The 24,624-nt window shown below is 45.3% G+C and overlaps 9 non-coding genes and 1 pseudogene across 9 annotated transcripts; all 10 read right to left on the bottom strand.

The window, feature by feature from the left end:
- Positions 1–1,061: 1,061 nt before the first annotated feature.
- Positions 1,062–1,263, bottom strand: LOC141160177 (U2 spliceosomal RNA; annotated as a pseudogene).
- A 1,975-nt stretch (positions 1,264–3,238) lies between these two features.
- Positions 3,239–3,429, bottom strand: LOC141159136 (U2 spliceosomal RNA). The gene has a single exon (XR_012249150.1). It is a non-coding gene; the product is annotated as a U2 spliceosomal RNA (small nuclear RNA).
- Positions 3,430–4,549: 1,120 nt separating this feature from the next.
- Positions 4,550–4,740, bottom strand: LOC141159135 (U2 spliceosomal RNA). The gene has a single exon (XR_012249148.1). It is a non-coding gene; the product is annotated as a U2 spliceosomal RNA (small nuclear RNA).
- A 1,125-nt stretch (positions 4,741–5,865) lies between these two features.
- On the bottom strand, positions 5,866–6,056 carry LOC141159134 (U2 spliceosomal RNA). Its single transcript, XR_012249147.1, has one exon. It is a non-coding gene; the product is annotated as a U2 spliceosomal RNA (small nuclear RNA).
- Positions 6,057–7,170: 1,114 nt separating this feature from the next.
- On the bottom strand, positions 7,171–7,361 carry LOC141159851 (U2 spliceosomal RNA). Its single transcript, XR_012249845.1, has one exon. It is a non-coding gene; the product is annotated as a U2 spliceosomal RNA (small nuclear RNA).
- A 1,118-nt stretch (positions 7,362–8,479) lies between these two features.
- LOC141159132 (U2 spliceosomal RNA) lies at positions 8,480–8,670 on the bottom strand. The gene has a single exon (XR_012249145.1). It is a non-coding gene; the product is annotated as a U2 spliceosomal RNA (small nuclear RNA).
- A 1,116-nt stretch (positions 8,671–9,786) lies between these two features.
- Positions 9,787–9,977, bottom strand: LOC141159130 (U2 spliceosomal RNA). Its single transcript, XR_012249144.1, has one exon. It is a non-coding gene; the product is annotated as a U2 spliceosomal RNA (small nuclear RNA).
- Positions 9,978–16,071: 6,094 nt separating this feature from the next.
- On the bottom strand, positions 16,072–16,262 carry LOC141159129 (U2 spliceosomal RNA). Its single transcript, XR_012249143.1, has one exon. It is a non-coding gene; the product is annotated as a U2 spliceosomal RNA (small nuclear RNA).
- Positions 16,263–17,378: 1,116 nt separating this feature from the next.
- On the bottom strand, positions 17,379–17,569 carry LOC141159128 (U2 spliceosomal RNA). Its single transcript, XR_012249142.1, has one exon. It is a non-coding gene; the product is annotated as a U2 spliceosomal RNA (small nuclear RNA).
- Positions 17,570–23,657: 6,088 nt separating this feature from the next.
- LOC141159127 (U2 spliceosomal RNA) lies at positions 23,658–23,848 on the bottom strand. Its single transcript, XR_012249141.1, has one exon. It is a non-coding gene; the product is annotated as a U2 spliceosomal RNA (small nuclear RNA).
- Between the last annotated feature and the right edge of the window lie 776 nt (positions 23,849–24,624).

The following is a 24,624-nucleotide window of genomic DNA, read 5'->3' as shown; positions in this document are numbered from 1 at the left end:
TTTGTGGAGATGGCCACCTGGACTCCCGTTAAGAAGACATGCTGTCAACCTCTAGATCCCTCACATGCCTGCACTTTTCGGCTTGCTGCTGCTGCAATCCACGCGTTTTAGATCTGCATAACTCCACCTCTTTTAGCACAGTACCCTCAACCCCCGGCTGTTCCCACCCGCCTCAACACCGTTGGAAGGGAGGAGAACCAATTAAGGCGGGGGGGGGGTGGAACGAGCAGCTGTCTACACTTAGCAGGAGGGTTGCTGATTAATTACCTCTCCTGCTGCTGCTGCTGCTGGCTGTCCAGCAGCAGACTGAAGGTGGCTGCTGCTGTGCGCAGGTATAAAGGCTCAGAGCCTATTATGACACGCGCAGCCAGCGTTCCATTGCCACATTCCGTCTACTGCAGGCGGGATACCTGGATGGCTGAATGTCACAGAGAAGCTCACAGAGACCGCCATAAGCAACAGTTTAAAAGAATGCCACAGACTAATCAACCAAACTTTTTGGGTTGGTTTCTCTTTTATAGTCTGCAGGCATTAAATGAAAGAAGTCAGTGTTCCAGCAGAGGGAGACAACGTTTCAGAAAAGGCATTGTAGCAAACCAAAAAAGAAATTTTAAGCGCAGCAGAGTAACCAGCTCACATACCTGTTAGCTCAGGTGAGTTTAAAAGGCTGCTGTTGATAACAAGGGCATTTGCTAAATAGATGGTGTGTGTGCAACAATATACTGAAAGGTCAATTATATTGTGCAGCTTATCTCACCACCTGTAGTTATTTAGGTGAAAGCTCCAAAATGCTTGCCTAATATGTCTGTTTATCCAAAAGGAAGTATAGAGGGAGAGCTAGATAGATAGCATTGCATTACATTACATGGCAATGCAATGCACAGTTGCTGAAGTTGAACCAAAATGAGCTTGTCATCTGGCTTCTGCAACTTTTAACATGAAAAATCCAATGAGGAGAAGAAAAGCAAAGCCAAAGAGTCCATCCCAAAATCCGACAAACAAGCCAAATGAACAAAAAGCATTGAATTCAATTCTTTCTGATTTTAGAAACTGCATTAAAGAAGGGGTGCACCGGTCCTGGAGATACTGCAATACCAGGTCAATGCGTGGAGTGGACAGAGCAAGCTCTTTTTCCATCTCCCTGTTCTAAAAATCCATTTAATATATGGTCCCCAGATAGGGGACGTATCAGATATTAAACTGATAAGAACAGATTTTTTGAAAGCCCGAATTCGTGTACAAAACCCGAGTGCGCTTAAAAAAGTGACAAGTGCCACAAAAAAAGTGCACTAGGATGCTGGTCTTCTTGAAACCCTCTCCAAAAGGAGAAGGGTCCCCCAAACCATTCCCCGTCCCTCCGAGCCAAAAGGCCACAGCGAGGAACAGGGACAAAAAGCCACCTCCAGCCGAAGCCAGAGGCGACCCAATCTTACCCCCAGCACCTGCCCGAGTTCTCACCCGAGCAAGGCACTGGGAGCCAAAGACTGTGCTCCCCTCCCGGAAGAGGGGAGCCAACAATGCTCTCCTCCCGAAAGAGGAGAGCCAGGGGGGTTCAGGGGGGAGCGGAACCTGATGGCCACACACTCCCCCCCTAGACCTGCCAAGAGAGGAACCCGTAAGGGAACCGCATCCCAACAAAATCCTAGTAGGACGTGACACACGTGAATAAGTGGACACACAGTGACAAAGAAATTAAATAAATAGTGAAGGTTTCACAGTATAATACTGCCCGGACCTTCGACCGGGAATTGAAAAATTCCCCATCCTAAGGCCAGAAGGCCCGGAATAAGGGTGTGTGCGAAGAAAGAAAATTTGAAGTGCTTGTGCAAATGTGCCATAAACTCAAGTGGGGTTCCCAATCCCAGTGAGTTAAGGCACCCCAGGGTCACCACTCCTGGGGCACTTCACACTTCGGGCTTTCGATCTTCCCCGGCCCAATGGCGTCGATCCTGGGGGGCCATGCTTTCCACGAGATGACTATATTAGCCACCTGGCGTACTAACAGGCGCCTAAACCCCAGTGTGCATAATGTATCAATCTACTAGGGCGGCCAACATCCAAAACCGCCTTTTCGAAAGATACTACACTTGATCTTAGCCAAAAGGCGGAGAAGCGATAACCAGAATTGGTTTCCGACTACGGTGCCACCCAAGGATTCTGAAAAGTCCATTTGTGGAGATGGCCACCTGGACTCCCGTTAAGAAGACATGCTGTCAACCTCTAGATCCCTCACATGCCTGCACTTTTCGGCTTGCTGCTGCTGCAATCCACACGTTTTAGATCTGCATAACTCCACCTCTTTTAGCACAGTACCCTCAACCCCCGGCTGTTCCCACCCGCCTCAACACCGTTGGAAGGGAGGAGAACCAATTAAGGCGGGGGGGGGGGTGGAACGAGCAGCTGTCTACCCTTAGCAGGAGGGTTGCTGATTAATTACCTCTCCTGCTGCTGCTGCTGCTGGCTGTCCAGCAGCAGACTGAAGGTGGCTGCTGCTGTGCGCAGGTATATAAAGGCTCAGAGCCTATTATGACACGCGCAGCCAGCGTTCCATTGCCACATTCCGTCTACTGCAGGCGGGATACCTGGATGGCTGAATGTCACTGAGAAGCTCACAGAGACCGCCATAAGCAACAGTTTAAAAGAATGCCACAGACTAATCAACCAAACTTTTTGGGTTGGTTTCTCTTTTATAGTCTGCAGGCATTAAATGAAAGAAGTCAGTGTTCCAGCAGAGGGAGACAACGATTCAGAAAAGGCATTGTAGCAAACCAAAAAAGAAATTTTAAGCGCAGCAGAGTAACCAGCGCACATACCTGTTAGCTCAGGTGAGTTTAAAAGGCTGCTGTTGATAACAAGGGCATTTGCTAAATAGATGGTGTGTGTGCAACAATATACTGAAAGGTCAATTATATTGTGCAGCTTATCTCACCACCTGTAGTTATTTAGGTGAAAGCTCCAAAATGCTTGCCTAATATGTCTGTTTATCCAAAAGGAAGTATAGAGGGAGAGCTAGATAGATAGCATTGCATTACATTACATGACAATGCAATGCACAGTTGCTGAAGTTGAACCAAAATGAGCTTGTCATCTGGCTTCTGCAACTTTTAACATGAAAAATCCAATGAGGAGAAGAAAAGCAAAGCCAAAGAGTCCATCCCAAAATCCGACAAACAAGCCAAATGAACAAAAAGCATTGCATTGAATTCAATTCTTTCTGATTTTAGAAACTGCATTAAAGAAGGGGTGCACCGGTCCTGGAGATACTGCAATACCAGGTCAATGCGTGGAGTGGACAGAGCAAGCTCTTTTTCCATCTCCCTGTTCTAAAAATCCATTTAATATATGGTCCCCAGATAGGGGACGTATCAGATATTAAACTGATAAGAACAGATACTACACTTGATCTTAGCCAAAAGGCCGAGAAGCGATAACCAGAATTGGTTTCCGACTACGGTGCCACCCAAGGATTCTGAAAAGTCCATTTGTGGAGATGGCCACCTGGACTCCCGTTAAGAAGACATGCTGTCAACCTCTAGATCCCTCACATGCCTGCACTTTTCGGCTTGCTGCTGCTGCAATCCACGCGTTTTAGATCTGCATAACTCCACCTCTTTTAGCACAGTACCCTCAACCCCCGGCTGTTCCCACCCGCCTCAACACCGTTGGAAGGGAGGAGAACCAATTAAGGCGGGGGGGGGGGGTGGAACGAGCAGCTGTCTACCCTTAGCAGGAGGGTTGCTGATTAATTACCTCTCCTGCTGCTGCTGCTGCTGCTGGCTGTCCAGCAGCAGACTGAAGGTGGCTGCTGCTGTGCGCAGGTATATAAAGGCTCAGAGCCTATTATGACACGCGCAGCCAGCATTCCATTGCCACATTCCGTCTACTGCAGGCGGGATACCTGGATGGCTGAATGTCACTGAGAAGCTCACAGAGACCGCCATAAGCAACAGTTTAAAAGAATGCCACAGACTAATCAACCAAACTTTTTGGGTTGGTTTCTCTTTTATAGTCTGCAGGCATTAAATGAAAGAAGTCAGTGTTCCAGCAGAGGGAGACAACGTTTCAGAAAAGGCATTGTAGCAAACCAAAAAAGAAATTTTAAGCGCAGCAGAGTAACCAGCTCACATACCTGTTAGCTCAGGTGAGTTTAAAAGGCTGCTGTTGATAACAAGGGCATTTGCTAAATAGATGGTGTGTATGCAACAATATACTGAAAGGTCAATTATATTGTGCAGCTTATCTCACCACCTGTAGTTATTTAGGTGAAAGCTCCAAAATGCTTGCCTAATATGTCTGTTTATCCAAAAGGAAGTATAGAGGGAGAGCTAGATAGATAGCATTGCATTACATTACATGGCAATGCAATGCACAGTTGCTGAAGTTGAACCAAAATGAGCTTGTCATCTGGCTTCTGCAACTTTTAACATGAAAAATCCAATGAGGAGAAGAAAAGCAAAGCCAAAGAGTCCATCCCAAAATCCGACAAACAAGCCAAATGAACAAAAAGCATTGAATTCAATTCTTTCTGATTTTAGAAACTGCATTAAAGAAGGGGTGCACCGGTCCTGGAGATACTGCAATACCAGGTCAATGCGTGGAGTGGACAGAGCAAGCTCTTTTTCCATCTCCCTGTTCTAAAAATCCATTTAATATATGGTCCCCAGATAGGGGACGTATCAGATATTAAACTGATAAGAACAGATACTACACTTGATCTTAGCCAAAAGGCCGAGAAGCGATAACCAGAATTGGTTTCCGACTACGGTGCCACCCAAGGATTCTGAAAAGTCCATTTGTGGAGATGGCCACCTGGACTCCCGTTAAGAAGACATGCTGTCAACCTCTAGATCCCTCACATGCCTGCACTTTTCGGCTTGCTGCTGCTGCAATCCACGCGTTTTAGATCTGCATAACTCCACCTCTTTTAGCACAGTACCCTCAACCCCCGGCTGTTCCCACCCGCCTCAACACCGTTGGAAGGGAGGAGAACCAATTAAGGCGGGGGGGGGTGGGGTGGGGGTGGAACTAGCAGCTGTCTACCCTTAGCAGGAGGGTTGCTGATTAATTACCTCTCCTGCTGCTGCTGCTGCTGGCTGTCCAGCAGCAGACTGAAGGTGGCTGCTGCTGTGCGCAGGTATATAAAGGCTCAGAGCCTATTATGACACGCGCAGCCAGCGTTCCATTGCCACATTCCGTCTACTGCAGGCGGGATACCTGGATGGCTGAATGTCACTGAGAAGCTCACAGAGACCGCCATAAGCAACAGTTTAAAAGAATGCCACAGACTAATCAACCAAACTTTTTGGGTTGGTTTCTCTTTTATAGTCTGCAGGCATTAAATGAAAGAAGTCAGTGTTCCAGCAGAGGGAGACAACGTTTCAGAAAAGGCATTGTAGCAAACCAAAAAAGAAATTTTAAGCGCAGCAGAGTAACCAGCGCACATACCTGTTAGCTCAGGTGAGTTTAAAAGGCTGCTGTTGATAACAAGGGCATTTGCTAAATAGATGGTGTGTGTGCAACAATATACTGAAAGGTCAATTATATTGTGCAGCTTATCTCACCACCTGTAGTTATTTAGGTGAAAGCTCCAAAATGCTTGCCTAATATGTCTGTTTATCCAAAAGGAAGTATAGAGGGAGAGCTAGATAGATAGCATTGCATTACATTACATGGCAATGCAATGCACAGTTGCTGAAGTTGAACCAAAATGAGCTTGTCATCTGGCTTCTGCAACTTTTAACATGAAAAATCCAATGAGGAGAAGAAAAGCAAAGCCAAAGAGTCCATCCCAAAATCCGACAAACAAGCCAAATGAACAAAAAGCATTGAATTCAATTCTTTCTGATTTTAGAAACTGCATTAAAGAAGGGGTGCACCGGTCCTGGAGATACTGCAATACCAGGTCAATGCGTGGAGTGGACAGAGCAAGCTCTTTTTCCATCTCCCTGTTCTAAAAATCCATTTAATATATGGTCCCCAGATAGGGGACGTATCAGATATTAAACTGATAAGAACAGATACTACACTTGATCTTAGCCAAAAGGCCGAGAAGCGATAACCAGAATTGGTTTCCGACTACGGTGCCACCCAAGGATTCTGAAAAGTCCATTTGTGGAGATGGCCACCTGGACTCCCGTTAAGAAGACATGCTGTCAACCTCTAGATCCCTCACATGCCTGCACTTTTCGGCTTGCTGCTGCTGCAATCCACGCGTTTTAGATCTGCATAACTCCACCTCTTTTAGCACAGTACCCTCAACCCCCGGCTGTTCCCACCCGCCTCAACACCGTTGGAAGGGAGGAGAACCAATTAAGGCGGGGGGGGGTGGAACGAGCAGCTGTCTACCCTTAGCAGGAGGGTTGCTGATTAATTACCTCTCCTGCTGCTGCTGCTGCTGGCTGTCCAGCAGCAGACTGAAGGTGGCTGCTGCTGTGCGCAGGTATATAAAGGCTCAGAGCCTATTATGACACGCGCAGCCAGCGTTCCATTGCCACATTTCGTCTACTGCAGGCGGGATACCTGGATGGCTGAATGTCACTGAGAAGCTCACAGAGACCGCCATAAGCAACAGTTTAAAAGAATGCCACAGACTAATCAACCAAACTTTTTGGGTTGGTTTCTCTTTTATAGTCTGCAGGCATTAAATGAAAGAAGTCAGTGTTCCAGCAGAGGGAGACAACGTTTCAGAAAAGGCATTGTAGCAAACCAAAAAAGAAATTTTAAGCGCAGCAGAGTAACCAGCTCACATACCTGTTAGCTCAGGTGAGTTTAAAAGGCTGCTGTTGATAACAAGGGCATTTGCTAAATAGATGGTGTGTGTGCAACAATATACTGAAAGGTCAATTATATTGTGCAGCTTATCTCACCACCTGTAGTTATTTAGGTGAAAGCTCCAAAATGCTTGCCTAATATGTCTGTTTATCCAAAAGGAAGTATAGAGGGAGAGCTAGATAGATAGCATTGCATTACATTACATGGCAATGCAATGCACAGTTGCTGAAGTTGAACCAAAATGAGCTTGTCATCTGGCTTCTGCAACTTTTAACATGAAAAATCCAATGAGGAGAAGAAAAGCAAAGCCAAAGAGTCCATCCCAAAATCCGACAAACAAGCCAAATGAACAAAAAGCATTGAATTCAATTCTTTCTGATTTTAGAAACTGCATTAAAGAAGGGGTGCACCGGTCCTGGAGATACTGCAATACCAGGTCAATGCGTGGAGTGGACAGAGCAAGCTCTTTTTCCATCTCCCTGTTCTAAAAATCCATTTAATATATGGTCCCCAGATAGGGGACGTATCAGATATTAAACTGATAAGAACAGATAGTACACTTGATCTTAGCCAAAAGGCCGAGAAGCGATAACCAGAATTGGTTTCCGACTACGGTGCCACCCAAGGATTCTGAAAAGTCCATTTGTGGAGATGGCCACCTGGACTCCCGTTAAGAAGACATGCTGTCAACCTCTAGATCCCTCACATGCCTGCACTTTTCGGCTTGCTGCTGCTACAATCCACGCGTTTTAGATCTGCATAACTCCACCTCTTTTAGCACAGTACCCTCAACCCCCGGCTGTTCCCACCCGCCTCAACACCGTTGGAAGGGAGGAGAACCAATTAAGGCGGGGGGGGGGGGGTGGAACGAGCAGCTGTCTACCCTTAGCAGGAGGGTTGCTGATTAATTACCTCTCCTGCTGCTGCTGCTGCTGGCTGTCCAGCAGCAGACTGAAGGTGGCTGCTGCTGTGCGCAGGTATATAAAGGCTCAGAGCCTATTATGACACGCGCAGCCAGCGTTCCATTGCCACATTCCGTCTACTGCAGGCGGGATACCTGGATGGCTGAATGTCACTGAGAAGCTCACAGAGACCGCCATAAGCAACAGTTTAAAAGAATGCCACAGACTAATCAACCAAACTTTTTGGGTTGGTTTCTCTTTTATAGTCTGCAGGCATTAAATGAAAGAAGTCAGTGTTCCAGCAGAGGGAGACAACGTTTCAGAAAAGGCATTGTAGCAAACCAAAAAAGAAATTTTAAGCGCAGCAGAGTAACCAGCTCACATACCTGTTAGCTCAGGTGAGTTTAAAAGGCTGCTGTTGATAACAAGGGCATTTGCTAAATAGATGGTGTGTGTGCAACAATATACTGAAAGGTCAATTATATTGTGCAGCTTATCTCACCACCTGTAGTTATTTAGGTGAAAGCTCCAAAATGCTTGCCTAATATGTCTGTTTATCCGAAAGGAAGTATAGAGGGAGAGCTAGATAGATAGCATTGCATTACATTACATGGCAATGCAATGCACAGTTGCTGAAGTTGAACCAAAATGAGCTTGTCATCTGGCTTCTGCAACTTTTAACATGAAAAATCCAATGAGGAGAAGAAAAGCAAAGCCAAAGAGTCCATCCCAAAATCCGACAAACAAGCCAAATGAACAAAAAGCATTGAATTCAATTCTTTCTGAGTTTAGAAACTGCATTAAAGAAGGGGTGCACCGGTCCTGGAGATACTGCAATACCAGGTCAATGCGTGGAGTGGACAGAGCAAGCTCTTTTTCCATCTCCCTGTTCTAAAAATCCATTTAATATATGGTCCCCAGATAGGGGACGTATCAGATATTAAACTGATAAGAACAGATACTACACTTGATCTTAGCCAAAAGGCCGAGAAGCGATAACCAGAATTGGTTTCCGACTACGGTGCCACCCAAGGATTCTGAAAAGTCCATTTGTGGAGATGGCCACCTGGACTCCCGTTAAGAAGACATGCTGTCAACCTCTAGATCCCTCACATGCCTGCACTTTTCGGCTTGCTGCTGCTGCAATCCACGCGTTTTAGATCTGCATAACTCCACCTCTTTTAGCACAGTACCCTCAACCCCCGGCTGTTCCCACCCGCCTCAACACCGTTGTAAGAGAGGAGAACCAATTAAGGCGGGGGGGGGGGTGGAACGAGCAGCTGTCTACCCTTAGCAGGAGGGTTGCTGATTAATTACCTCTCCTGCTGCTGCTGCTGCTGGCTGTCCAGCAGCAGACTGAAGGTGGCTGCTGCTGTGCGCAGGTATATAAAGGCTCAGAGCCTATTATGACACGCGCAGCCAGCGTTCCATTGCCACATTCCGTCTACTGCAGGCGGGATACCTGGATGGCTGAATGTCACTGAGAAGCTCACAGAGACCGCCATAAGCAACAGTTTAAAAGAATGCCACAGACTAATCAACCAAACTTTTTGGGTTGGTTTCTCTTTTATAGTCTGCAGGCATTAAATGAAAGAAGTCAGTGTTCCAGCAGAGGGAGACAACGTTTCAGAAAAGGCATTGTAGCAAACCAAAAAAGAAATTTTAAGCGCAGCAGAGTAACCAGCTCACATACCTGTTAGCTCAGGTGAGTTTAAAAGGCTGCTGTTGATAACAAGGGCATTTGCTAAATAGATGGTGTGTGTGCAACAATATACTGAAAGGTCAATTATATTGTGCAGCTTATCTCACCACCTGTAGTTATTTAGGTGAAAGCTCCAAAATGCTTGCCTAATATGTCTGTTTATCCGAAAGGAAGTATAGAGGGAGAGCTAGATAGATAGCATTGCATTACATTACATGGCAATGCAATGCACAGTTGCTGAAGTTGAACCAAAATGAGCTTGTCATCTGGCTTCTGCAACTTTTAACATGAAAAATCCAATGAGGAGAAGAAAAGCAAAGCCAAAGAGTCCATCCCAAAATCCGACAAACAAGCCAAATGAACAAAAAGCATTGAATTCAATTCTTTCTGATTTTAGAAACTGCATTAAAGAAGGGGTGCACCGGTCCTGGAGATACTGCAATACCAGGTCAATGCGTGGAGTGGACAGAGCAAGCTCTTTTTCCATCTCCCTGTTCTAAAAATCCATTTAATATATGGTCCCCAGATAGGGGACGTATCAGATATTAAACTGATAAGAACAGATACTACACTTGATCTTAGCCAAAAGGCCGAGAAGCGATAACCAGAATTGGTTTCCGACTACGGTGCCACCCAAGGATTCTGAAAAGTCCATTTGTGGAGATGGCCACCTGGACTCCCGTTAAGAAGACATGCTGTCAACCTCTAGATCCCTCACATGCCTGCACTTTTCGGCTTGCTGCTGCTGCAATCCACGCGTTTTAGATCTGCATAACTCCACCTCTTTTAGCACAGTACCCTCAACTGTTAGAACCTTGCTGTTAGGTTTTTTTTCCTTTGCTGGTCACATGACCTTGTTGGCCTATTTTATCCTGCTCCGCCCTTCTGGCTTTGCTGGACTTCATTGTATATCTACTTTCTAGCTAGCCTGTGCTCTGTATCTACTCTGTTAATTTGCTTGGTCTACGGACCTCTTTGTTCTATCTATTTTGTTTGTTCTTCTGTCTGCTACTATTTCTGTTAGGAGGTGTCCCATATTCCTCCCAGTCCTTAGTACTTGTAGGGATTCCCTCCCCACATCTATAGGTCTTCGTACAGACTAGATTAGGACTTTAGCAGGTCTGATCGCAGGATCAGGTTCCCTGTTACATCGTAGGGATTCAGCTGAGTCCTATAGTAGGGACAGATCTCCTCTCTTTCCTTAGCTTTGGTAGCAGAACATAACAGTAAGTCCAGCCTGTAAATTCTCTAAGGAAAGATTTTTTTTTGTTCCATCATGGTGTCGGTTCAGGATTTGGCTAAACACCTGCAGGGACTCTCTCTGGAAGTGGCCGAGCTCCGTCAGCACGTGAGTAACTGTCCTGGAGCATATTTCTTGGAGCCTAAGGTATGTTTGCCGGATTTATTTTTTGGTGAACATCGAGAATTTTTTTCATTTAAAAATGCTTGCTTATTGTATTTTCGTTTGAGACCCAAGTCCTCTGGGGATGAATCCCAGCGCGTAGGGTTCATAATGTCACTTTTGCGCAAAGAGCCTCAGGAGTGGGCCTTTTCTTTGCAACCTAGTGATACATGCTTCAGATCAGTGGATAGTTTTTTTTCTGCTTTAGGACTATTATATGATGATCCTGACCGTGTGGCATCAGCTGAGACTGAGTTGAGACGTTTAAAACAAGGATCAGGTAATATGGAAAAATATTGTACACATTTTCGTCGTTGGTCCACTCAAACAGGGTGGAACGATTCTGCTCTGAAAAGTCTATTTCTTGCTGGGCTCTGTGAAAGGGTTAAAGACCTGCTAATTGCTTATCCTACACCTGAGGATTTGCAACAGGCTATGCAATTAGCTATACGGGTGGATAGAAGACTGCGTGCTAGGGTTAATGAGAGCAAATCCTCTGCTATGTCAGTTTCTGGTTATGATAATGTGTGTACTAACAGTGGTGAACCGATGGAGATTGGATCGGTGGCACCTCGCTCTCAAGAAAAACACCGTCGTTTTTCAGAAGGCTTGTGTTTCTATTGCGGGAAATCTGGTCATTTGATTAAAGGCTGTGAGCTTCGTATGAAGAAAGAAAAAAAAATGGTCAGTCACGCCCGTATTGCCTGTTTAAATTCCAAGGGTATATTTTTAGCTGCTTCCACGATTGCTCAGGAAAAATTAATGGAATTTCGGGTGTTTGTTGATTGCGGGTCTACACTGAATGTAATTGATGGGGGATTCGTGGAAAAACTCAATTTAAAACCTGAACCTTTATCATCCCCCATTGCTGTGGTTTCTGTGGATGGCTCCCCTTTGAAGAATATTACTCTCAAGGTCAGTGAATTTCCTCTCACTATTAATGGTGTTCACCATGAGAAATTGGATTTGGTAGTGTTGAATAACTTGCCTTCTCCAGTAATATTGGGTTTGCCCTGGTTAAAATTTCACAATCCTGTACTGGATTGGTCTACCAGTGAAATTAAATCCTGGAGCCATAAATGTTATGACAAGTGTTGTAACGGGCGTATTGCAGCTTTGGATAGGGGAGAATTGCCAGTTCCTATTCAGGATTTTTGGAGAGTTTTTTCTGAGAAAGAATCGCAGGTTTTGCCTCCCCATAGAGACTATGATTGTTCTATTGAATTTGTCCCTGGAGCGACTCTTCCTAAAAGTCGTTTATTTAACCTTACTATTCCTGAGAGGAAGGCTTTGGAGGAATACATACAGACAAGTTTGGCCGCCGGTCACATTAGGCCCTCTAAGTCTCCTGTGGCGGTTGGATTTTTTTTTGTAAAAAAAAAGGACGGCGGTTTACGTCCTTGTCTGGATTTTCGTGAGATTAACAAAATTACGGTACGCAATCCTTACCCACTGCCATTGATTCCTGATCTGTTTAACCAGTTATTGGGGGCCAAGTGGTTCTCTAAAATTGACCTTAAGGGGGCATACAATCTGTTGCGCATGAAGGAGGGTGATGAATGGAAGACTGCTTTTAACACTCCTGTGGGTCATTTTGAGAATCTGGTTATGCCTTTTGGTCTTACTAATGCTCCTGCATTTTTTCAGAATCTGATTAATGACATCCTTAGACCTTTGATCGGTAAAAATGTGGTTGTGTATTTGGATGACATTTTGATTTATTCGCCAGATCTGGAGTCTCATTGGCGGAGCGTGCGTGAGGTATTACAGTTATTAATGGACAATTCGCTTTTTGCTAAGCTGGAGAAATGTGAGTTCGCTGTACAGAGAATTAGTTTTTTGGGCTACATTATCTCCAGCAAAGGTTTTGAGATGGATCCGGTTAAGGTTCAGGCTGTGCAGGAATGGCCTAGGCCTATTGGTTTGAAATCGATACAGAGGTTTTTGGGTTTCGCCAATTACTATAGAAAATTCATAAAAAATTTTTCTAGTATTGTCAAACCTCTGACTGATCTCACCAGGAAAGGTGCTGATGCGGTTCAGTGGTCTTCTGAGGCCATTGAAGCTTTTGTGTATCTCAAGGAGAGGTTCACCTCTGCTCCCATCCTTATGCAGCCTGATGTTACTAGGCCGTTTTTGGTTGAGGTTGATGCTTCCTCTGTGGGGGTTGGCGCAGTATTGTCTCAGGATAACGGGGATGGATTACATCCCTGTGCCTTTTTTTCAAAAAAATTTTCGGAGACTGAATTGAATTACGATATTGGTAATCGGGAATTATTGGCTATTAAACTCGCATTTGAACACTGGCGCCACTTCTTGGAAGGTGCTGAATTTCCCGTTCAGGTTCTTACGGATCATAAAAATCTGATATATCTTGACGCTGCCAAGCGCCTGAATGCCCGTCAGGCTAGGTGGGCACTGTTTTTCTCGCGGTTTAATTTCTCCGTTACTTACATCCCTGGTACTAAGAATGTTAAGGCGGATGCCTTGTCTCGCAGTTTTTCTCCCATAGTCGGTGCTGAGAAAGAGGAAAACATTTTACAAGAAGGTGTTGTGATAGCTGCTTTAGACTCCGTTTTGGAAGATGAGATTCTTAAAGCTCAGGAGAATGCCCCATCTAACACTCCTCATGGGAGGTTGTTTGTGCCTGGGACCTTTAGGAGAGATTTGTTTGTTGAGTGTCACGAATCTCGGTTGGCAGGTCATCCCGGAATCTCTGAGACCAAGAGACTGGTGGGTCGCAGTTTTTGGTGGCCTGGATGGCAGAAGGAAGTCATTAAGTGGGTGCGCCAATGTACTATATGTGCTAGATCTAAGTCCTCACATACTCCTGCTGCGGGGTTGCTTTGTCCTTTGGAGGTCCCCAGTGCTCCTTGGACACATTTGGCTATGGACTTTATAACTGACCTTCCCCCCTCTGAGGGTTTTACTGTCATCTGGGTGGTCGTGGACCGTTTTAGCAAGATGTGTCACTTGGTTCCCTTCGTCAAACTGCCCTGCGCTAAAACTCTCGCTAAGGCCTTTGTCAAGGAAATTGTCAGACTTCATGGCGTTCCGACTGACATTGTTTCTGATAGGGGTCCTCAGTTCGTGGCTCGTTTTTGGCGTGCCTTTTGTGACAGGTTGGGAATTCATTTGTCGTTTTCGTCCGGATATCATCCTGAATCTAATGGCCAGACAGAAAGGAAAAACCAGGATGTTGAGCAGTTCTTGCGTTGTTTTGTGGCAGACAATCAAGAGGGGTGGTCTGAGTTTCTGCCACTTGCCGAATTTGCTCTGAACAATCATACATCTTCTTCTGCTGGTTGTTCGCCTTTTTTGTTGTTCTGGGAGACATCCGTCGTTTGGGTCGTTCTCCAAGTTGGGATCTGCCGTGCCTGAGGAGGAGAATTTTTCCGGTGATTTGGAAAGAGTTTGGACGGATGTGCGTGGTAATCTTCAGGAGGCCAACAGAAAATCTAAAGACTACTTTGATAGGAAACGACAGGAGGTTTTGTTCGCTGTTGGTGACATGGTTTGGTTGTCCTCTAGGAATCTGCGGTTAAGGATCCCTTCTAAGAAATTGGGTCCCAAGTTTGTAGGGCCGTTTAAGGTGCTTCAGGTTGTCAACCAATCTGCTGTTAGGTTGGAGGTTCCTACCTCCTGGAGAATTAATCCGGTCTTTCATGTCTCTCTGTTAAAAAAAGCTGTTGTGTCGGATGGTGACGCCTCTGCCTCTGTTCCTCCGGTGGTGGAGGACGGGGAATATGAAATTTCTCGCATCCTTGACTCTAGACGGTATAGAGGTAGTTTGCAGTATCTTGTGGCCTGGAAAGTTTTCGGACCCGAGGATAACTCTTGGGTGAGGTCAGATGATGTTTCCGCGTCCAGACTTATCAGAGCGTTTCACAGGAGATTTCCTGATAAGCCTGGTCCTAGGGGATCCGGAGGATCCTCTTAGAAGGGGGGGTACTGTTAGAACCTTGCTGTTAGGTTTTTTTTCCTTTGCTGGTCACATGACCTTGTTGGCCTATTTTATCCTGCTCCGCCCTTCTGGCTTTGCTGGACTTCATTGTATATCTACTTTCTAGCTAGCCTGTGCTCTGTATCTACTCTGTTAATTTGCTTGGTCTACGGACCTCTTTGTTCTATCTATTTTGTTTGTTCTTCTGTCTGCTACTATTTCTGTTAGGAGGTGTCCCATATTCCTCCCAGTCCTTAGTACTTGTAGGGATTCCCTCCCCACATCTATAGGTCTTCGTACAGACTAGATTAGGACTTTAGCAGGTCTGATCGCAGGATCAGGTTCCCTGTTACATCGTAGGGATTCAGCTGAGTCCTATAGTAGGGACAGATCTCCTCTCTTTCCTTAGCTTTGGTAGCAGAACATAACATCAACCCCCGGCTGTTCCCACCTGCCTCAACACCGTTGGAAGGGAGGAGAACCAATTAAGGCGGGGGGGGGGGTGGAACGAGCAGCTGTCTACCCTTAGCAGGAGGGTTGCTGATTAATTACCTCTCCTGCTGCTGCTGCTGCTGCTGGCTGTCCAGCAGCAGACTGAAGGTGGCTGCTGCTGTGCGCAGGTATATAAAGGCTCAGAGCCTATTATGACACGCGCAGCCAGCGTTCCATTGCCACATTCCGTCTACTGCAGGCGGGATACCTGGATGGCTGAATGTCACTGAGAAGCTCACAGAGACCGCCATAAGCAACAGTTTAAAAGAATGCCACAGACTAATCAACCAAACTTTTTGGGTTGGTTTCTCTTTTATAGTCTGCAGGCATTAAATGAAAGAAGTCAGTGTTCCAGCAGAGGGAGACAACGTTTCAGAAAAGGCATTGTAGCAAACCAAAAAAGAAATTTTAAGCGCAGCAGAGTAACCAGCTCACATACCTGTTAGCTCAGGTGAGTTTAAAAGGCTGCTGTTGATAACAAGGGCATTTGCTAAATAAATGGTGTGTGTGCAACAATATACTGAAAGGTCAATTATATTGTGCAGCTTATCTCACCACCTGTAGTTATTTAGGTGAAAGCTCCAAAATGCTTGCCTAATATGTCTGTTTATCCGAAAGGAAGTATAGAGGGAGAGCTAGATAGATAGCATTGCATTACATTACATGGCAATGCAATGCACAGTTGCTGAAGTTGAACCAAAATGAGCTTGTCATCTGGCTTCTGCAACTTTTAACATGAAAAATCCAATGAGGAGAAGAAAAGCAAAGCCAAAGAGTCCATCCCAAAATCCGACAAACAAGCCAAATGAACAAAAAGCATTGAATTCAATTCTTTCTGAGTTTAGAAACTGCATTAAAGAAGGGGTGCACCGGTCCTGGAGATACTGCAATACCAGGTCAATGCGTGGAGTGGACAGAGCAAGCTCTTTTTCCATCTCCCTGTTCTAAAAATCCATTTAATATATGGTCCCCAGATAGGGGACGTATCAGATATTAAACTGATAAGAACAGATACTACACTTGATCTTAGCCAAAAGGCCGAGAAGCGATAACCAGAATTGGTTTCCGACTACGGTGCCACCCAAGGATTCTGAAAAGTCCATTTGTGGAGATGGCCACCTGGACTCCCGTTAAGAAGACATGCTGTCAACCTCTAGATCCCTCACATGCCTGCACTTTTCGGCTTGCTGCTGCTGCAATCCACGCGTTTTAGATCTGCATAACTCCACCTCTTTTAGCACAGTACCCTCAACCCCCGGCTGTTCCCACCCGCCTCAACACCGTTGTAAGAGAGGAGAACCAATTAAGGCGGGGGGGGGGGTGGAACGAGCAGCTGTCTACCCTTAGCAGGAGGGTTGCTGATTAATTACCTCTCCTGCTGCTGCTGCTGCTGGCTGTCCAGCAGCAGACTGAAGGTGGCTGCTGCTGTGCGCAGGTATATAAAGGCTCAGAGCCTATTATGACACGCGCAGCCAGCGTTCCATTGCCACATTCCGTCTACTGCAGGCGGGATACCTGGATGGCTGAATGTCACTGAGAAGCTCACAGAGACCGCCATAAGCAACAGTTTAAAAGAATGCCACAGACTAATCAACCAAACTTTTTGGGTTGGTTTCTCTTTTATAGTCTGCAGGCATTAAATGAAAGAAGTCAGTGTTCCAGCAGAGGGAGACAACGTTTCAGAAAAGGCATTGTAGCAAACCAAAAAAGAAATTTTAAGCGCAGCAGAGTAACCAGCTCACATACCTGTTAGCTCAGGTGAGTTTAAAAGGCTGCTGTTGATAACAAGGGCATTTGCTAAATAGATGGTGTGTGTGCAACAATATACTGAAAGGTCAATTATATTGTGCAGCTTATCTCACCACCTGTAGTTATTTAGGTGAAAGCTCCAAAATGCTTGCCTAATATGTCTGTTTATCCGAAAGGAAGTATAGAGGGAGAGCTAGATAGATAGCATTGCATTACATTACATGGCAATGCAATGCACAGTTGCTGAAGTTGAACCAAAATGAGCTTGTCATCTGGCTTCTGCAACTTTTAACATGAAAAATCCAATGAGGAGAAGAAAAGCAAAGCCAAAGAGTCCATCCCAAAATCCGACAAACAAGCCAAATGAACAAAAAGCATTGAATTCAATTCTTTCTGATTTTAGAAACTGCATTAAAGAAGGGGTGCACCGGTCCTGGAGATACTGCAATACCAGGTCAATGCGTGGAGTGGACAGAGCAAGCTCTTTTTCCATCTCCCTGTTCTAAAAATCCATTTAATATATGGTCCCCAGATAGGGGACGTATCAGATATTAAACTGATAAGAACAGATACTACACTTGATCTTAGCCAAAAGGCCGAGAAGCGATAACCAGAATTGGTTTCCGACTACGGTGCCACCCAAGGATTCTGAAAAGTCCATTTGTGGAGATGGCCACCTGGACTCCCGTTAAGAAGACATGCTGTCAACCTCTAGATCCCTCACATGCCTGCACTTTTCGGCTTGCTGCTGCTGCAATCCACGCGTTTTAGATCTGCATAACTCCACCTCTTTTAGCACAGTACCCTCAACTGTTAGAACCTTGCTGTTAGGTTTTTTTTCCTTTGCTGGTCACATGACCTTGTTGGCCTATTTTATCCTGCTCCGCCCTTCTGGCTTTGCTGGACTTCATTGTATATCTACTTTCTAGCTAGCCTGTGCTCTGTATCTACTCTGTTAATTTGCTTGGTCTACGGACCTCTTTGTTCTATCTATTTTGTTTGTTCTTCTGTCTGCTACTATTTCTGTTAGGAGGTGTCCCATATTCCTCCCAGTCCTTAGTACTTGTAGGGATTCCCTCCCCACATCTATAGGTCTTCGTACAGACTAGATTAGGACTTTAGCAGGTCTGATCGCAGGATCAGGTTCCCTGTTACATCGTAGGGATTCAGCTGAGTCCTATAGTAGGGACAGATCTCCTCTCTTTCCTTAGCTTTGGTAGCAGAACATAACAGTAAGTCCAGCCTGTAAATTCTCTAAGGAAAGATTTTTTTTTGTTCCATCATGGTGTCGGTTCAGGATTTGGCTAAACACCTGCAGGGACTCTCTCTGGAAGTGGCCGAGCTCCGTCAGCACGTGAGTAACTGTCCTGGAGCATATTTCTTGGAGCCTAAGGTATGTTTGCCGGATTTATTTTTTGGTGAACATCGAGAATTTTTTTCATTTAAAAATGCTTGCTTATTGTATTTTCGTTTGAGACCCAAGTCCTCTGGGGATGAATCCCAGCGCGTAGGGTTCATAATGTCACTTTTGCGCAAAGAGCCTCAGGAGTGGGCCTTTTCTTTGCAACCTAGTGATACATGCTTCAGATCAGTGGATAGTTTTTTTTCTGCTTTAGGACTATTATATGATGATCCTGACCGTGTGGCATCAGCTGAGACTGAGTTGAGACGTTTAAAACAAGGATCAGGTAATATGGAAAAATATTGTACACATTTTCGTCGTTGGTCCACTCAAACAGGGTGGAACGATTCTGCTCTGAAAAGTCTATTTCTTGCTGGGCTCTGTGAAAGGGTTAAAGACCTGCTAATTGCTTATCCTACACCTGAGGATTTGCAACAGGCTATGCAATTAGCTATACGGGTGGATAGAAGACTGCGTGCTAGGGTTAATGAGAGCAAATCCTCTGCTATGTCAGTTTCTGGTTATGATAATGTGTGTACTAACAGTGGTGAACCGATGGAGATTGGATCGGTGGCACCTCGCTCTCAAGAAAAACACCGTCGTTTTTCAGAAGGCTTGTGTTTCTATTGCGGGAAATCTGGTCATTTGATTAAAGGCTGTGAGCTTCGTATGAAGAAAGAAAAAAAAATGGTCAGTCACGCCCGTATTGCCTGTTTAAATTCCAAGGGTATATTTTTAGCTGCTTCCACGATTGCTCAGGAAAAATTAATGGAATTTCGGGTGTTTGTTGATTGCGGGTCTACACTGAATGTAATTGATGGGGGATTCGTGGAAAAACTCAATTTAAAACCTGAACCTTTATCATCCCCCATTGCTGTGGTTTCTGTGGATGGCTCCCCTTTGAAGAATATTACTCTCAAGGTCAGTGAATTTCCTCTCACTATTAATGGTGTTCACCATGAGAAATTGGATTTGGTAGTGTTGAATAACTTGCCTTCTCCAGTAATATTGGGTTTGCCCTGGTTAAAATTTCACAATCCTGTACTGGATTGGTCTACCAGTGAAATTAAATCCTGGAGCCATAAATGTTATGACAAGTGTTGTAACGGGCGTATTGCAGCTTTGGATAGGGGAGAATTGCCAGTTCCTATTCAGGATTTTTGGAGAGTTTTTTCTGAGAAAGAATCGCAGGTTTTGCCTCCCCATAGAGACTATGATTGTTCTATTGAATTTGTCCCTGGAGCGACTCTTCCTAAAAGTCGTTTATTTAACCTTACTATTCCTGAGAGGAAGGCTTTGGAGGAATACATACAGACAAGTTTGGCCGCCGGTCACATTAGGCCCTCTAAGTCTCCTGTGGCGGTTGGATTTTTTTTTGTAAAAAAAAAGGACGGCGGTTTACGTCCTTGTCTGGATTTTCGTGAGATTAACAAAATTACGGTACGCAATCCTTACCCACTGCCATTGATTCCTGATCTGTTTAACCAGTTATTGGGGGCCAAGTGGTTCTCTAAAATTGACCTTAAGGGGGCATACAATCTGTTGCGCATGAAGGAGGGTGATGAATGGAAGACTGCTTTTAACACTCCTGTGGGTCATTTTGAGAATCTGGTTATGCCTTTTGGTCTTACTAATGCTCCTGCATTTTTTCAGAATCTGATTAATGACATCCTTAGACCTTTGATCGGTAAAAATGTGGTTGTGTATTTGGATGACATTTTGATTTATTCGCCAGATCTGGAGTCTCATTGGCGGAGCGTGCGTGAGGTATTACAGTTATTAATGGACAATTCGCTTTTTGCTAAGCTGGAGAAATGTGAGTTCGCTGTACAGAGAATTAGTTTTTTGGGCTACATTATCTCCAGCAAAGGTTTTGAGATGGATCCGGTTAAGGTTCAGGCTGTGCAGGAATGGCCTAGGCCTATTGGTTTGAAATCGATACAGAGGTTTTTGGGTTTCGCCAATTACTATAGAAAATTCATAAAAAATTTTTCTAGTATTGTCAAACCTCTGACTGATCTCACCAGGAAAGGTGCTGATGCGGTTCAGTGGTCTTCTGAGGCCATTGAAGCTTTTGTGTATCTCAAGGAGAGGTTCACCTCTGCTCCCATCCTTATGCAGCCTGATGTTACTAGGCCGTTTTTGGTTGAGGTTGATGCTTCCTCTGTGGGGGTTGGCGCAGTATTGTCTCAGGATAACGGGGATGGATTACATCCCTGTGCCTTTTTTTCAAAAAAATTTTCGGAGACTGAATTAAATTACGATATTGGTAATCGGGAATTATTGGCTATTAAACTCGCATTTGAACACTGGCGCCACTTCTTGGAAGGTGCTGAATTTCCCGTTCAGGTTCTTACGGATCATAAAAATCTGATATATCTTGACGCTGCCAAGCGCCTGAATGCCCGTCAGGCTAGGTGGGCACTGTTTTTCTCGCGGTTTAATTTCTCCGTTACTTACATCCCTGGTACTAAGAATGTTAAGGCGGATGCCTTGTCTCGCAGTTTTTCTCCCATAGTCGGTGCTGAGAAAGAGGAAAACATTTTACAAGAAGGTGTTGTGATAGCTGCTTTAGACTCCGTTTTGGAAGATGAGATTCTTAAAGCTCAGGAGAATGCCCCATCTAACACTCCTCATGGGAGGTTGTTTGTGCCTGGGACCTTTAGGAGAGATTTGTTTGTTGAGTGTCACGAATCTCGGTTGGCAGGTCATCCCGGAATCTCTGAGACCAAGAGACTGGTGGGTCGCAGTTTTTGGTGGCCTGGATGGCAGAAGGAAGTCATTAAGTGGGTGCGCCAATGTACTATATGTGCTAGATCTAAGTCCTCACATACTCCTGCTGCGGGGTTGCTTTGTCCTTTGGAGGTCCCCAGTGCTCCTTGGACACATTTGGCTATGGACTTTATAACTGACCTTCCCCCCTCTGAGGGTTTTACTGTCATCTGGGTGGTCGTGGACCGTTTTAGCAAGATGTGTCACTTGGTTCCCTTCGTCAAACTGCCCTGCGCTAAAACTCTCGCTAAGGCCTTTGTCAAGGAAATTGTCAGACTTCATGGCGTTCCGACTGACATTGTTTCTGATAGGGGTCCTCAGTTCGTGGCTCGTTTTTGGCGTGCCTTTTGTGACAGGTTGGGAATTCATTTGTCGTTTTCGTCCGGATATCATCCTGAATCTAATGGCCAGACAGAAAGGAAAAACCAGGATGTTGAGCAGTTCTTGCGTTGTTTTGTGGCAGACAATCAAGAGGGGTGGTCTGAGTTTCTGCCACTTGCCGAATTTGCTCTGAACAATCATACATCTTCTTCTGCTGGTTGTTCGCCTTTTTTGTTGTTCTGGGAGACATCCGTCGTTTGGGTCGTTCTCCAAGTTGGGATCTGCCGTGCCTGAGGAGGAGAATTTTTCCGGTGATTTGGAAAGAGTTTGGACGGATGTGCGTGGTAATCTTCAGGAGGCCAACAGAAAATCTAAAGACTACTTTGATAGGAAACGACAGGAGGTTTTGTTCGCTGTTGGTGACATGGTTTGGTTGTCCTCTAGGAATCTGCGGTTAAGGATCCCTTCTAAGAAATTGGGTCCCAAGTTTGTAGGGCCGTTTAAGGTGCTTCAGGTTGTCAACCAATCTGCTGTTAGGTTGGAGGTTCCTACCTCCTGGAGAATTAATCCGGTCTTTCATGTCTCTCTGTTAAAAAAAGCTGTTGTGTCGGATGGTGACGCCTCTGCCTCTGTTCCTCCGGTGGTGGAGGACGGGGAATATGAAATTTCTCGCATCCTTGACTCTAGACGGTATAGAGGTAGTTTGCAGTATCTTGTGGCCTGGAAAGTTTTCGGACCCGAGGATAACTCTTGGGTGAGGTCAGATGATGTTTCCGCGTCCAGACTTATCAGAGCGTTTCACAGGAGATTTCCTGATAAGCCTGGTCCTAGGGGATCCGGAGGATCCTCTTAGAAGGGGGGGTACTGTTAGAACCTTGCTGTTAGGTTTTTTTTCCTTTGCTGGTCACATGACCTTGTTGGCCTATTTTATCCTGCTCCGCCCTTCTGGCTTTGCTGGACTTCATTGTATATCTACTTTCTAGCTAGCCTGTGCTCTGTATCTACTCTGTTAATTTGCTTGGTCTACGGACCTCTTTGTTCTATCTATTTTGTTTGTTCTTCTGTCTGCTACTATTTCTGTTAGGAGGTGTCCCATATTCCTCCCAGTCCTTAGTACTTGTAGGGATTCCCTCCCCACATCTATAGGTCTTCGTACAGACTAGATTAGGACTTTAGCAGGTCTGATCGCAGGATCAGGTTCCCTGTTACATCGTAGGGATTCAGCTGAGTCCTATAGTAGGGACAGATCTCCTCTCTTTCCTTAGCTTTGGTAGCAGAACATAACATCAACCCCCGGCTGTTCCCACCTGCCTCAACACCGTTGGAAGGGAGGAGAACCAATTAAGGCGGGGGGGGGGGTGGAACGAGCAGCTGTCTACCCTTAGCAGGAGGGTTGCTGATTAATTACCTCTCCTGCTGCTGCTGCTGGCTGTCCAGCAGCAGACTGAAGGTGGCTGCTGCTGTGCGCAGGTATATAAAGGCTCAGAGCCTATTATGACACGCGCAGCCAGCGTTCCATTGCCACATTCCGTCTACTGCAGGCGGGATACCTGGATGGCTGAATGTCACTGAGAAGCTCACAGAGACCGCCATAAGCAACAGTTTAAAAGAATGCCACAGACTAATCAACCAAACTTTTTGGGTTGGTTTCTCTTTTATAGTCTGCAGGCATTAAATGAAAGAAGTCAGTGTTCCAGCAGAGGGAGACAACGTTTCAGAAAAGGCATTGTAGCAAACCAAAAAAGAAATTTTAAGCGCAGCAGAGTAACCAGCTCACATACCTGTTAGCTCAGGTGAGTTTAAAAGGCTGCTGTTGATAACAAGGGCATTTGCTAAATAGATGGTGTGTGTGCAACAATATACTGAAAGGTCAATTATATTGTGCAGCTTATCTCACCACCTGTAGTTATTTAGGTGAAAGCTCCAAAATGCTTGCCTAATATGTCTGTTTATCCAAAAGGAAGTATAGAGGGAGAGCTAGATAGATAGCATTGCATTACATTACATGGCAATGCAATGCACAGTTGCTGAAGTTGAACCAAAATGAGCTTGTCATCTGGCTTCTGCAACTTTTAACATGAAAAATCCAATGAGGAGAAGAAAAGCAAAGCCAAAGAGTCCATCCCAAAATCCGACAAACAAGCCAAATGAACAAAAAGCATTGAATTCAATTCTTTCTGATTTTAGAAACTGCATTAAAGAAGGGGTGCACCGGTCCTGGAGATACTGCAATACCAGGTCAATGCGTGGAGTGGACAGAGCAAGCTCTTTTTCCATCTCCCTGTTCTAAAAATCCATTTAATATATGGTCCCCAGATAGGGGACGTATCAGATATTAAACTGATAAGAACAGATACTACACTTGATCTTAGCCAAAAGGCCGAGAAGCGATAACCAGAATTGGTTTCCGACTACGGTGCCACCCAAGGATTCTGAAAAGTCCATTTGTGGAGATGGCCACCTGGACTCCCGTTAAGAAGACATGCTGTCAACCTCTAGATCCCTCACATGCCTGCACTTTTCGGCTTGCTGCTGCTGCAATCCACGCGTTTTAGATCTGCATAACTCCACCTCTTTTAGTACAGTACCCTCAACCCCCGGCTGTTCCCACCCGCCTCAACACCGTTGGAAGGGAGGAGAACCAATTAAGGCGGGGGGGGGGGGTGGAACGAGCAGCTGTCTACCCTTAGCAGGAGGGTTGCTGATTAATTACCTCTCCTGCTGCTGCTGCTGCTGCTGGCTGTCCAGCAGCAGACTGAAGGTGGCTGCTGCTGTGCGCAGGTATATAAAGGCTCAGAGCCTATTATGACACGCGCAGCCAGCGTTCCATTGCCACATTCCGTCTACTGCAGGCGGGATACCTGGATGGCTGAATGTCACTGAGAAGCTCACAGAGACCGCCATAAGCAACAGTTTAAAAGAATGCCACAGACTAATCAACCAAACTTTTTGGGTTGGTTTCTCTTTTATAGTCTGCAGGCATTAAATGAAAGAAGTCAGTGTTCCAGCAGAGGGAGACAACGTTTCAGAAAAGGCATTGTAGCAAACCAAAAAAGAAATTTTAAGCGCAGCAGAGTAACCAGCTCACATACCTGTTAGCTCAGGTGAGTTTAAAAGGCTGCTGTTGATAACAAGGGCATTTGCTAAATAGATGGTGTGTGTGCAACA

Source organism: Phyllobates terribilis, unplaced genomic scaffold (assembly GCF_046119375.1).
Source record: "Phyllobates terribilis strain yellow unplaced genomic scaffold, ASM4611937v1 Scaffold_8__6_contigs__length_399053987, whole genome shotgun sequence".
Lineage (NCBI taxonomy): Eukaryota > Metazoa > Chordata > Amphibia > Anura > Dendrobatidae > Phyllobates > Phyllobates terribilis.
Note: the sequence above shows the minus strand (reverse complement) of the source record. Positions and strands in the feature narration are given on the sequence as shown.